Raw genomic sequence first — 13163 nt, 5'->3', positions numbered from 1 at the left:
AAGGTCTTGGCAAGGGGCTTCATTGCTCAGGGGAATGCAACTTGGTGATCTCTCACACGTTTTCCCTGGGGTAATCTACTCCATATTTACTAATGCTGGTCAGCTCAACTCTGCTACTTTGTTTTATTATGTCCATGGCCCAGAAATCATCATAAATTTCCAACATTGTTTGTCTGTCAGACTTAACTCCTTCCTCTCCCTTTATACCTCAGACCATGCCCTGTCTATTCCCGCGGCTCCTCACTTATCAGACTGCGACTGCATAGTGCCTATCGCTGCACCACGCACACGTCCGTTCCTGCGCTGCAGTGAGCCACTCCCTTCCTTGGTCACCAAGGCAGGCTGAAGCCACCTGACTGGGCAGAAACAGAGCGACTGGCCATATTAGGACTGAGGGAGATGGGTGCGGGGAAGGCATGCAAGGTGAACTTCCACATTCCCCCGAAGTCGTCGCTTCTCTCAAAGCAGGTGGGCTCCAGGTCCTCATCCAAGCAGCATTTGATGGAGGACAGGCCGCTCACCCCGGCTCCAATCACCGCCACTCTCTTGGCCATGGGACGCTCTGTGAGAGGAAGGTCAAGTAGCGCTTCTTTATATCACAAGGTTGGCACAGAGCCTGGACACAGAGTGGGCTTGGGTAGTGCTAGAAATACTCTCCTACATCTTTGAGTGGAGGCTGAATCACATTTTTGCTAAAAAATACAGGTTCTGAGATCCAATTGTTTTGGTTTAAGTATTGACTTTGTGACCCATTAACTGTGTTATTTTTAGACTCACCTTTTATTTTTTCTGTGCCTTGCTTTTCTCACCAGTAAAAGGACCCAATAATAATAATAATAATAATAATAATAATAATTAATAATAATAATAATAATAATAATAATAAATACTAGAGTTGTGAAGACTAAATGATTGCTATATGTTGGAAGAACTTTAGAAACTTAATGGTTACATAGTAAGAGTTCAGTTTAATTTACTTATTATTTATGGTGTAGCCTGTATCTTCAGCTCTTGGGGATAGATCCTCTCAGTACTGAAAGAGTTCTTTTGCTACTCTCTTGCCTCTCTGAATTCTAGGAATTGCAGTCAATGAAAATGTTCTTTTTTAGTCAACACATCTAGAGTCTTACAGAATAACTGATCATGGCCATGTCTTGCAGTACACTGAGGATATTACATGTAGAAGAGCGCTAGGGTTCTTTATCTTGTACAGAGGCAAAACTGACCATAACAGTCTCAAAAAAGTCACATGAGACATTCTGGAGTCCAGTATGAGGTCAAATGGAAATAATGATGCTTATGCTTGGTAGTGGAGCATGTATATGTCATGGGAATTAGAATCCATTTGTAAAAGTTTTATAATTTGGGCTTCCAGATACCCCAGTATAGCATTTGGCTGATCTGAGGAGATACTCATTTAATTTCAGTAAGTTGGGTTTACATCATGCTAAGGCTTTTGGTGTGTCAAGTGCACTTAGTTGTAAGTGCTGTTTTCCCTGTAACCTTCTTGGCCAACCCAGAAAACACACAAACAACAGTTGCTCTCAATGTATTTGTTTTACAAAATGTGTTTAACTGATTTGACTTTGCTTGTGAAGATGTAATATTTTCTGAAAAGACATCTAGCTATATAAAGCCAGTGTGATTTTTGTAATTGCATGTCACTTATCATAGTGATATCTGCTTTGGAGAACCAAGAAAGCAAATATTTATGAGCTTCCTGCACCAGCACATGGGAAAAATAGCATCATCATTCATCATAACTGAAGAGCCTGAGGTATCTGGTTACTTCTGTCACTAAGACTTTGCCTTTGCAATGGCAAGCAGAAACACTGAAACTACGTCCAGAATTTGGAGGCAGATTTACTTACATTGATGGGCACTGACTGGGATCACTCCCAAAATATAAGGCCCTGATTTCTTGTGGTCTAGGGCTTTTATATGATGCACAAGCAGGAGGTACAAAGGCAAGACAGAACAGCCTGGCAGTTCTTCTGATGAGCTAGCAGGGTGAGCTTATCGATTACAAGGGTAGATTAATGATCATTAGTTTATTATGCTGGGTAAAATCAGGCATCCTGTATGTTTGGTTATTCTCTTGTGGTTATAAGGCTCAAGAAAGTAATTACACTCATGAGTATGGTCTCTAGTTGCATCTATTTACCTACAGAAGCCTCGAGTTTATCTTTTTTAACAGCTGAGTAATACTCTATTGTATAAAAATACCACAAGTTTTTTATCCATTCTCAGTGGATGGGCATCTGGGTTGTTTCCAGTTGTCTCCTTGGTGTAGGAACCTGAAAGACTAGGTAAAACTCAAAATGTACACTAGATGATAGGAAAGGGAAAGAAATTGCTTGAAGGAAGGAATGACTGGGATGAGGGAAAGAAGAAAAAATAAAGAAGGAAGGCAAAACATAAATATATATATGAATAGCTGCAATGAGTGTATTGCTGTTGTCTGATGGTGTACTGAAATGAACAGTTAATGCTCACAATTTCTCATGCTCTGACTCACTTTGCATGCTTGTGTCTGGTGGTCTGAGCAACTGATTTGAAGGTAACAATATGCAATGGAATTACAATGGTGAACTCCTACTATCTTGTCTAGTGAAACTCTGTATTATCTCTAATGTTTTATTGAAGAATTATTTTCTTATTCTCTTTAATGGCTTGAGCAATCTTTCATTCTTGCATCTGCTAATCTGAGCAATATAGTTGAGGATGGCGATGTGAGGTGTAACAACCACTGTTGATTTGTATTATTTTGTCTTGAGACCCTGTATCACTTTGAATGTTCTTGCTTTGATTTGTTTATGTTCATGATACTGGTATGCTGCTATTGTTCTATTTTTTTGTTTGTTTGTTTCTCATGTATTACTCGCTTTAAAATAAAAAAAAAGAAAGTAATTACAAACCGATGAAGCAGTTACAGAGCTAGGCAGTTTCAAAACCATAAATTTTAAAAAGAATAATTTCTCTTGTACAGTTTTTCCCTTTCACGTTCACCTTTGCTCAGGTTTGCGACTACACATTTTGGAGTTTGTTCCTCTGGCTTTGCAACTTGCCTCCTAATCAGGTCAGGAGTCCCAGGCACAGATGAAATGTGCCTTTACTGACTACAGGGAGCAAAGAACTTCTGAGCTCCCAGATTCTTTAAAGTGAATTCACTCCAAGGCAGATTTATGAGCTTAAAATGATAATGAAAGAGATTTGCCTGTTCAAAAGTATTGGCTGTCTTGCATTTTGTAAGGTTGAGTTCCCCATTCCTGTTTACTGCAACATCTACTGTAAAATTTATACTTTTTCTTTTTAATTTGTGTTTTCTTTGGAGTCTTTATTTTGGAAAGCCAGGAAGGGGCTCTGGTGTCAGCAGAATTGGTCTCTATTTTGTTTCTGCTACTGACTAGTCATATGACCCAGAGAAAACTACTAAAACAACTTTAGATGTATTATTTGAAATATAAAAACAATGTCCAAGTTAAATGATTATGTGAGTATTACACTAGATGTATTATTTATACAGAAGAAAGTGGTACAAAATACACTGTGTTCATTCTGTATTTCCCTGCTTTCTACTTCCTTCCGTCTATTCTCTCTGGAAAAAACAGCTCACACAGATAACTTCATCCTCAAGTTTGGAAGCACATGGGCAAATACACTTGTTGATTCTCTTGGGTTGAGATGTAGGAGGTCTAAGCAGCTTCTAACTAGAAATAAATATGGCCTTTTCAAAAAATACTTGCAGTTTTGGGCTATTAGGTGAAGCTCTGGATTTGGCAGATCTCTGCTGTGCTCTGTCTTTGTAATGACACAAAAGAAATGTGTAATTGTGTTGGTAAAGTGAGATGTGTGCTGAAGTGAATGGGCTGGTAGTAAACACATTCACTCAACAGGAGAATCCTGGCTACCTCTAAGTGCAGGTACTGAGCCAAGAATGGGAGCCCGAAGACTTAGCTACTGAACAAACATAATCAAGTGCTGGAAGTAAAACACAAATAACACCAGTGACATCCCTCAAGGATGCTGTTGTGTAGAGAGGGGCTGACACACAAAGGACACATGTGCTAAGTCCTATAACAGCAGCCCGCCCTCAGCACAAATGTTTGCAGACTCTCTTTGGCCCTAGTTAGAGTAGGATGTTGGGCGAAAAGGAATTGGGGAAAAACATCTTGTCTTTTAAAGACTGGTTAGGTACTGTACTGGCAGGAGAAACAAATTGAAGATTTGCACCTTTTAAAATTAATCCATATTTATAGTCCATGATCTTTTGAATGAGAGTAACCATATTAAAATATGCTTTCAGTCAATAAAGAAAGGTCATGAGCAAGGTGGACATTGAGAGTTCTGAATGCTACTGTACTGCCTGTAAACAGGCAGATAACTTTGGACAAAATTCTTCATTTCTCTATCATGTTTTTTCCATATCTGTAAAATAGAACATTAAAGACTTTTTTTTTACTACTTTCCCTTGCCATCTCTAAAGGAAAAATTTTTGGTTTGAAAATCAAATCATGGGGGAGAAACCCCACCCACTGCCCCTGTGCCATCCAGGTTGCCTCAGTCTGAAGGAACCCTGGTGCCTGGCCCATACCCCTGCGCTGTGGGTCAGGCAGCCAGCATGGGAAGTACTTGTGACATGGCAAACGTCTTGTCCAGAGGAATCCAGGGTAAAACCACTCTAATAAGGGGAAACATTTTCTATAAAAACTCCAAATTTATGATTTTTTTCTGTTATATAACTATAGACTTTACTTCTATGATTTAAGTACAAAATCAATAGTTATCACAATTGGTCAGTTTTTAAATTGTGCTTACTACTAAATGTACTGCTGTAGCTGGGATGTCATATCTATTGTAATCAGTTGTTCCCACTTGTGTAGCAATATTGGGAAGCTCTGAGATAAGAACTTCACCATAGCCCTACACTAAAAGACTGGGGACTGGGCCAAACAGAAACCAGCATCTCACTTTCAATTGGGAAGGTAGAATCTTGGGACAGACACAAACCAAGAATCTCCTACACAGAAGATATCCCTGAAGTGCAGACTATTCCTGGAGAGCCCTTGATATTAGTGATATAGCTACCTGCTACTAAAACTCACAAGGATCACCACAGAAAGCAAAATAAAAAAATTGGTCTTAAATAGAAAATGTCAGTATGAAGGAGCAAAATGCAGTCTCAGACCTCCAGGCCACCCAGAACAAGTCTAGAAGATGTCAACATAGAAGTTGGCAGTCACAACCTGAAATTTCTGAAAGGATAGCAACTGAAGTGAAGAAATAACTCCATCAAGCCATAGAAGAAATCAGATCAGAATTAATCTCTCAGATGAAAAAGAAATAACAAACCTAATGAAAGAATTGCACAGCACATCTAAAGAAAAAATGAAGGTGCATAGAAAAATGATGGAAACCTTGAATGAACAATATAGGAAAGAATTAGAATGCATGGAAACAGATTCAAAGAGATATACAGAAAATTAAAAATTCCATTAAAGGCTGGCAAAACCACTTGAATAAAACTGAAGATAGACTTTCAGACCTTGAAGATAGCATTGCAGCTAGCAATCATGAAAGGAAAGATCTCTTAAAAGTAAGAAGGAACCCCAAAATAACTATTCAATAGCTGCAAGATGATGCAGAGAAAAATAATATAAGACTGATAGGTATAAACAAAAAAAGCAGGAGTCAACACAAATGACATAAAAAGACTATTTGCAAAAGTAGTAACAGAAAATTTTCTAAGCACAGGGAAAGAACCTGACATACAGATTCCCCAATTAGCCATAACCAAAATAAATGTATACCCAGAGATACAGTGATCAAGATCCCAGAAATTCAGCACAAGAACAGAACATTAAAAGCTGTTAGAGAAAAGAAACAGATCTCCTATAAAGGAAAGCCCATCAGAATCATGGCAGACTTCTCAGCACAAACCAACATCAAGTCAAGAAGAGCTGGGACTGAAGTATTTCAGGTCCTGAAAGAAAACAACTTCCAACCCAGACTGATGGATCCTCCAAAACTATCTTTCAAAATTAATGAAGAAATAAGATTCTTCCACAACAAAGAACAACTGAAGAAATTGATGACTACCAAACCAACCCTACAAAGAGTGCTGGAAGATATTCTAGAAAGAGATGAAAATGACCACAACTCTAAGAACAACAATAGAAAGGAACCACAAAGCAGCACAAGCAATTAAACAGAGGGCAAAAGTGGGGGAACCAATAGCAGGAAAATAACATGACAAATATAAGCCAGTACATATCAGTTATAACCATGAATGTAAATGGCCTCAGTTCATCAATCAAAAGAAGTAGACTGGCAGAGTGGATCAAGAAACAAAATCCAACAATATGCTGCATACAAGAAACACATTTAACTCAAAAGGAAAATCATAGACTGAAAGTCAAAGGATGGAAAATGATACTCCATGTGACAGGAGCCCAGAAAAAAGCAGGGGTAGCTATCCTCTTTGTAGACAATGTAAACTTCAAACCAAGAAAGATCAAGACGATGAAGAAGGTCACTACAAACTTGTTAGGGGAAAACTGCAAAAGGAAAATATAAAAATCATAAATATGTATAAACCAAATATGGGAGTACCCAACTATGTAAGACAAATTTTAATGGACGTGAAAAATTAAATAAACAATAACACATTCTTAATGGGGGACATTAACACCCCATTGCCACAAAGAGATAGGTAAACTAGACAAAAAAATCAGCAAAGAAATAACAGAAGTGAACCAAACTTGTGAACAAATGGACTTAGCAGACCTTTGCAGTGTTCCACCCAACAATATTAGAATACAAATTCTTCACAGCTGGACATAGGATGTTCTCTAAAATAGACCATATACTAGCCCATAGAACATGCTTAAGTAAATGGAAAAGAATTGAAATTCTCTCATGCATATTATCTGACCCTAGTGCAATGAAATTGGAAATTACTTGCAAAAGAAACCACAAAAACTCCATAAACACATGGAAATTAAATAACAGCCTCCTGAATAGGTCACAGATGAAATTAGAGAAGAAATTAAACAATATTTACAATCACACAAAAATGCAGATACAATTTACTGGAACCTGCGGGATGCAATGAGAGCAGTCCTCAGAGGGAAAAGCATACCCGTGAATTCTCACATCAGGAAAAGAGAATGAACACAAATAAACAACCATATGCTTCACCTCAAACTTCTACAAAAAGAAGAGCTAAGGAAGGAAGGACATTATAAAGATTAGAGGAGAAATTAAAACAATGATGACTAGGAAAAAACACAAGGAATTAATCAATTGAAGAGTTGGTTCTTTGAAAGAATAAATAAAATTGATAAACAATCTTATCAAAAAAGGAAAGAAAAAACTCAAATTCATGCAATAAGGAATGAAAAAGGTAAATCATTACAGACCCTGTAGAAATTGAAAAGATCATCAATACCTACTTCAAAAACCTTCACTGTCATAGGATGGAAAAAACAGGAAATGGACAGATTCCTAGATACATATGAATTATCAAAGCTGAATCAAGAAGATATAAAATTTCTAAATAACCCAATATTAATTAATGAAATTGAAAACATGTTTAAAAACTTACCATCAAAGAAAATCCCAGGTCCTGATAGATTCACAAGTGAATTCTAAAAGAAATTTAGAGAACATTTCATATCAATACTTTTCAAACTCTTTAATGAAACTGAAAGGAAAGAAATTCTTCCTAACTCATTTCTGGAGGCAAGTATTACCCTTATACCAAAACCAGAAAAAGACCCAACCAAAAAAGAGAACTATAGGCCAATCTCTCTAATAAACATAAACACAAAAATACTCAGTAAAATACTAGCAAACAGAATGCAGCAAATCATCAAGAAGATTATACAGCATGATCAACTAGGATTCATCCCAGGAATGAAGAGATGGTTCAATATATGCAAATCAATAAGCATAAAACACCATATCAAGAAAGCCAAAGACAAAAACCACATGATCATCTCAATAGATGCAGAAAAAGCTTTCGATAAATTCCAACACTCATTCATGATAAAAACCCTACAGATAATTGAAATAGATGGTTTTTACCTCAATCTGATCAAAGCCATCTATAACAAACAAACAACCAATATCATACTAAATGGACAAAAACTGAAATCCTTCACTTTACAATCAGGAATAAAACAAGGATGTGCACTGTCATGACTCCTATTCATCATAGTTCTGGAAAAATTAGCCAGAGCCACTAGAAAAGAGACAGAAATAAAAAGAATAAGGATAGGGAAGGAAGAAGTGAAGTTATCCTTATTCACAGATGATATGACAATCTATATAAAAGACCCCCAAAACTCCACCATAAGACTCCTAGAATTAATAAATTCAGTAGCATAGCTGGATACAAAGTCAACACTCACAAATCAGTAGCATTCCTTTATGCAAATAACAAACAGACTGAGAGAGAAATTAAGGAAACCACACCTTTCACAATAGCATCCAAAAAATTGAAATACTTAGGAATCAGTGTAACAAAGGAAGTTAAAGATCTATAGAGTGAAAATTGCAATACTCTGAAAAAAGAGATTGAAGAGAATTTCAGAAAATGGAAAGATATTCTGTGCTCATAGATAGGAAGAATCAACATTGTGAAAATGACCATATTCCCAAAACTCTTGTACAGACTCAATGCAATCCCAATCAAAATACCATTAGTATACCTCACAGATCTAGAGAAATCATTCCTAAAATTCATCTGGAATCAGAGGAGACCTAGAATAGCAAAAGCAATCCTGGGCAACAAAGCCAAGGCAGGATGCATCACAATCTCAGACTTGAAATTATACCACAAAGCTACTGTGATAAAATCAGCATGGTACTGGCCAAAAAACAGGCCTGAGGATCAGTGGAACAGATTAGAAGACGCAGACACAGCTGCAAACACAGTCAGCCACTTTATCTTTGCAAAGGGGTGAAACAAGTTCATTGGAAGAAAGATAGCCTCTTAATAAATGGTGCTGGAAAAACTGGCTTACCTCATGCCAAAGACTAAAACTAGACCCATGTCTGTCACTGTGCACCAAACAAAAGTCAAACTGGATCAAAGGCCTAAATATTAAAACAGAAATACTAAATCTACTGGAAAGAAAGTAGGTAGAAATCTTGAAGATATAGGGGTAGGCAGAGAGTACTTGAACAAAAACCAAACTGCACTGGAAATACTTCAAAGAATCAACAACTGGGATCCCATCATACTGAAATGTTTTTGCACATCAAAAGAAATCACCAACAAAGTAAAAAGAAAACCCAGTAATTGGGAAAAAATTTTAGCCAACTGTCCCTTGGACAAAGGACTTCTATCTAGAATATATAAAAATTAAAAAATTTAGACCCCCCCCCAAATTCAAAGACCCAATCCAAAATGGGCATCTGAGGTGAATATACACTTCTCAGATAAAGAAATACAAATGCAAGTAAATACATGAAAAAACATTCAACATCATTGGTCATTTGAGAAATGCAAATTAAAACAGCACTGAGACTCCATCTCACCCCAGACTGGCTATCATCAAGAAAACAACTAAGAATAATTGCTGATGAGGCTGTGGGGGAAAAAGGATACCTTCTCCCCTGTTGGAGGGAGTGTAGACTGGTACAACCACTGTGGAAATCGGTCTGGAGATTCCTCAGTAAACTAGGATTAGAAGTCCCATTTTACCCAGCTATTCTCCTCCTGGGTATTTTCCCAGAAGGTCTGAAAACATCATACCACAGCAATACATGTACACCCGTATTTATAGTAGCACAATTTGTTATAGCTAAATCTTGGAAACAACCCAAATGCCCATCAACTGAGGAATGGGTGAAAAAGATGTCATATTTTTATACAATGGAGTATTACTCAGCTATAAAAAAGATATACTTGAGGCTTTTATATGTAAATGGATGCAACTAGAGACCATACTCATAAGGGAAATAAATCAGACCCACATGTTTAAACATTGTATTGTCTCCCTAGTGTAAGAAACCAAAAGATTAAATAAAATCTGAAAGGTACAATAGATATTATAACAGGGAAAGAAACTACTAAAAAAGAAAGAACAGCAGGGTATGGTGGCACACATCTGTAATCTCAGCACTCTTGAGGCTGAGACAGGAGGACTGTTGTGAGTTTGAGACCAGCCTGGGCTACAAAGTGAGTCCAAGACCAGCCTGAACTGCATAATAAGACCCTGTCTTAAAAAGACAAAAAAAGAAAACAACAACAAAAAAAAGCAAAACAATGAAAGAAGGAAAGAACTGGGATGAGGGAAAGGACAAAAGAAAGAAAGAATGGAGGGAATATATATATGATAGCCAAGATAACTGCAGTACTAATTTCTATTGGTTCCTTGAAAGGAATAGTTAATGTTTAATTTTTTTGATCAGTTTTACCTGTCCATATCTGGTAATGTGAGCAATTACTTTGAAGATAACAATATATAATATGACAACCATTATTGATTTCCTATCATCTTGTTTTGAAATTTTATATCGTTTAAAAATTTTTAACATTTTTTATTCTCTTTAAAATAAAATAGATGAATGCAAAAAGAAAATCAATAATGGGTGCCAAACAAAACAAAAACATGTGAGTTTAAAGGTGGGAGAGAATCCTGGTGGTGTGCAGGGTTTGGAGTATAAGAAGTAGATGTAAACTCTTTGGAAACTATGAAGTTTGCTACAAAACACAAAGTACGTTCATAAAGATTGGTTTTGTCTAGTCTTTTTGCAGAAAGGAGACCTGATCTACTGAGCTAAACCATTGTCCAACAGGAAAACCCTGTACTTAACTGACCATTCCATACCTAACCACCTATACTTAAATGATCAGTTCCAATCTCTTTTGAGTCAGAGAGACCTGTGGGTAATCTGCTGATAATATAATCCATTAGAATTTCTGTCAGTTTGCAATTTGATTAATTAGCCTTTCTTATCACTACCCCATTGGCTCCTACTTTTATTATAGTATTTCTTATCACAATGGCTGTATAGTATTTTGGGTTTCCCAATGCCTAGCGTTCTTATTTCATTCATATGCTGAGATGAGGTAAATTTAGAATCAGTGAAAGTCCCTTGCTTGTGATTCTCCCTGACACCTTTGCAACTTTGTGTTCTTACAACTTCTTTGCTTGGGCAGTCGGGGGATCTCTACTTTACTCTGGTGCATCAACCCTAATCAAGAGTATCTAGAAGAGAATCACATTCATTCTCAAAGAATGCACTCTCCAAGTATAATATCCCTCCTCTGCAAAGGAAGTTTCTGTTTCCACTCTGAAAGAAACCCAGGACACTTACCTTGTTAGCACAGAGCAGATAGTTGGACTTGAATTATTTCTCCAAGTTGGAAAGCCAAGAGTGTGTTTGTCTGTAAACAAAAATAAAAGCAAAACAATTTGAAACTCAGATTCCTTGGTTTTCATAAAAGAAGAATAAACAGAGTGCTGATTTTGATCAAAGTGCTCCTAGTAAGACCAAAACAACTTATTTCCTTTCAAACTAGCGATAGCACAAAGTATTCTTTAGGGAAAAAAAGTGGTGTAGCAACATGGTTTTGATACTTCAGGTATCTCCAAGGAAATTTAGGTGGCGAGTTGGAATACAGCTTTTGATTAGAAAGACATAAACAGCTCCTACCTTTTACCCTTACCTTCCTAAAAGTCAAAGTTCAACCAATGTCCCAATTATAAGAGAAGCGTGTGGTAAGCACTGCTGTTGTCATTGTTGCCTTCAGAGGGAGCCAAATCACAGCCTGTACAGCGAGCTGAACCGTCTGCGTCCCAGAAATGCGCTTGAACAATCACAGCAACTGTCATAAAGGAGACAGTAGTTTAGGTGAGTAAGCATTTCTATGTCTGTGGTCTTCTACTCCAAAAATGTGATTTTAAAGTTCAAGATTTGGGAGAAATTCAAACAGATTGGGCCAGCAGGGGGAGCTAGTAAACTGAGTTTGAGAAAGCATAAAGCTATTCTTCGATATTCACCCCAGGCATCAAAAGAATGGTTATGGAAGCAGCAGTAGCCATCAATTTTACTTTCTCCACTGAATGTGTGAAGCTAAAATTTAGACCATCTTAGGTTTTGTGTTTAGGGATATTTCCTGAAGTTTCTGAGCCAGGAGTCTTTAGTCATATCTCTGCCTAATATACTCTGTGTACAACCAAACACACAATGATGCCCTCCTCAGAGTCACAAGACTTGCAGCATTGTTCCAAGTCCAAGGCAGTCTCCTCTGATACTCAAGGCAAACTTTCAGTTGTGCACTGTAAAATCCAGAAATATGTTACTTAGTACTAAGATGCAATGGGCAAAGATAAACATTCCTATTTCAAAAGGGAGGAAAAGAAGGTAGAAATGAATTGGAGCAAAGCAAGACCAAAGTCCAACAGGTCAACCTGTAGCTCCATGTGCAGCATCTGGGGTACATGGCAGCGAGATGTGAGTGCCAAAGGGTTTTTGGCAGCCCAGTTGTCCGCACATGGAGTCTGTCTCTCTCTCTCTCTCTCTCTCTCTCTCTCTCTCTCTCTCTCTCGGGTCTCCCTATGTAGTTCCTTTGAAACCTGGATGTAAGGCTTTGTGACCCCCTAACTTTGGATTCTGGTGTCTGGGACCTGCAAAACTGGTACCACATAGATGATAACTGTAATTGAATCTAAGTGCTTGGATGGCTGAGTGCATGGAAACACTTTCCTGGTCAGCTCTGAGTTAGCAGGAAACCCTAAGTTTCACTTCTTAAAGCAAAGGCATCAAAATAAATATATACTTTCATCCTTTTAAGCCTGCAGTAGGTGGAATCTTTCTGATTCTTGTGATGCACTCAGAGCACCTTTCCTCTTCTCTAGATACAAAGTATCTTGCTGCTTTCTAATGGTGGTAGTCTCTTCAGTAACCACAACTCCTCTGGCCCCAAATTCACACTTTTTTTCTGGCCAAACTGAACATTTTTCAAATCGTTCCACTCTGCTGTTTGCATCTAATTCTCACTAAAAATCTAGCCAAAAGCAGCCAGCAGTACTTGTACAACAGCCTAAATAAACAGTGGGCTGAAAATTTCTCTGTTAGACTGATTTATCCATCGCCTTTTTTTAATTTTAAGGAGAAAAGAACACAAACAAAAAAACAAAGACAAA

At 37.4% G+C, this 13163-nt stretch overlaps 1 non-coding gene across 1 annotated transcript; it reads right to left on the bottom strand.

Annotated features, from left to right (window-relative positions):
* Positions 1–429: 429 nt before the first annotated feature.
* LOC102019243 lies at positions 430–11624 on the bottom strand. Its single transcript, XR_001236357.1, has 3 exons — positions 11332–11624; positions 7607–7649; positions 430–562 (listed from the first exon to the last, which is right to left on the bottom strand). It is a non-coding gene; the product is annotated as an uncharacterized LOC102019243 (transcript).
* Between the last annotated feature and the right edge of the window lie 1539 nt (positions 11625–13163).

The sequence above is a fragment of the Chinchilla lanigera genome, unplaced genomic scaffold (assembly GCF_000276665.1).
Source record: "Chinchilla lanigera isolate Chin_1 unplaced genomic scaffold, ChiLan1.0 scaffold00005, whole genome shotgun sequence".
NCBI lineage: Eukaryota > Metazoa > Chordata > Mammalia > Rodentia > Chinchillidae > Chinchilla > Chinchilla lanigera.
This window is presented reverse-complemented; position numbering and strand designations above follow the sequence as displayed.